The sequence below is a fragment of the Etheostoma cragini genome, chromosome 20 (genome assembly GCF_013103735.1).
Source record: "Etheostoma cragini isolate CJK2018 chromosome 20, CSU_Ecrag_1.0, whole genome shotgun sequence".
NCBI classification, from domain to species: Eukaryota; Metazoa; Chordata; class Actinopteri; order Perciformes; family Percidae; genus Etheostoma; species Etheostoma cragini.
In genome coordinates this window covers 1,728,332-1,728,997 of record NC_048426.1, presented here as the reverse complement: position 1 = coordinate 1,728,997, position 666 = coordinate 1,728,332, and positions in this window count along the sequence as shown.

Genomic DNA, 666 nt, shown 5'->3' with positions numbered 1-666 from the left:
TACTAAAATCCTAAACTAGACTTTTCAACCTTAAGAACCCACATGTTAAGTCTATAAATATCTTTACAAATATACACGTTAATTATTCAAATAAAACTTTTTCTGTATCACTTTAAGTGATTAAATGTTGTTGCACTTTCATGACAGTGTCCTCTAGATTGCAATGCTTCCAAAACCATTACATTCAAAAATGTAATCGTCTTTTAAGTAGCACTATGATACATATTTGCATTTATATATTTACAATAAATCCTTTTCTAGATACATAAAAAAACCTCTGAACCTTAGTGCCCTAATTACTGAATTGCCCTGAAACGAAGACTCACGCTTGATTTGATGATTTTGTTCCATGATTATCACAAAACTTGTTTTTTTTTCTTCGTTTTTTCCCCCAGTTATTGAGTGTCTTCGGAAGAACGAGTCCCATCATCGAGTAGATTCTGGCTTTTGCTGGTACATCGGCGACGGAGTTCGCTGCGGATCGCGGATCTTTGACGCCGATCTAGGGGCTTCGGTGCAGACGAGGGGCCGAAAATCCCAGGTCCTCGCCTACTGGATCGCCGAGCAGTCCCTGACCAATGCCCTTCAGTCCCTCCTCTTCAGGAGGGTTTTGTATACCAGTAGGCACGGAATGGTTTACCCCCCCCCCCCCCCCCCCCCCCCCCC